An 886-nucleotide genomic window follows, 5' to 3' on the forward strand; every position below is an offset into this window, starting at 1 on the left:
AAATCAATTCTCTACCGATTATTAAATTCTTCGTTGATAGTCTCCCTTATTCCATCAAGTTCGATAAGTACATCTCGATCTAAAGTTTACACCCTAAATTTTGTAGAATGTTTGTTTGATATAAATCTTTCAAATCAATTAGTCAAGCTTTCACGGTTCCTGACTTAAGAACGTTGAATCTTGATAAATCTTGGAAAACAAACGTTAACCTATGTGAAATTGTCATTTGAAAGACTCGTATTAGGTGCATCAAACCAAATTTGAGCACGAGAAACGTCAATCAAGATCCTGGTGAAAGGTGTGTGTTCTTTTACAAGCAAATTGGGGCAAACCATACCTTGGAATAGGGCCACCATAATTTCGACATAATAATCCGTAAATATTATTTTTATGAGGTCTTTAAGGCCGTACTAAAATTTAGTTAGAAAATTTTATCATTTAGATAGTTTATTAATTAAAAAGGGTTGAATTGTAAAAGCTGCAAAAATTGAGTTATTTAATTAAAGGGGCTAAATGAATAATTTAACTCATGGGAGTTAAGTTAGTGGATTTAAATGATGATTTGCATATGTGAATAGTTTAATTAGGCTTAATATTGATTAATTAAGATTTAATTAAGAAAGTTGAAATATTTACAAAAAAAAAAAACCTAGGTATATATAATAAATTAAAGTTAAACTAAAATGATATTGTTATTTTCTTCTTTTCTACTCATCTTCTCCATGGCAACAAAGCCAAAACTAGGGTTTTTTATGCTTGAAATTTTAATGCTTAAGTTGATAAGTGAAACTTAGCCCGTTTTTAGTAATTTTATATTTTTTAGCTCGTATTAGTTTATTCCAGCTAACACGAGGACTAATTGGTGAAACTGTTAAATGTTTTGAGT

Source organism: Gossypium raimondii, chromosome 8, assembly GCF_025698545.1.
Source record: "Gossypium raimondii isolate GPD5lz chromosome 8, ASM2569854v1, whole genome shotgun sequence".
NCBI classification, from domain to species: Eukaryota; Viridiplantae; Streptophyta; class Magnoliopsida; order Malvales; family Malvaceae; genus Gossypium; species Gossypium raimondii.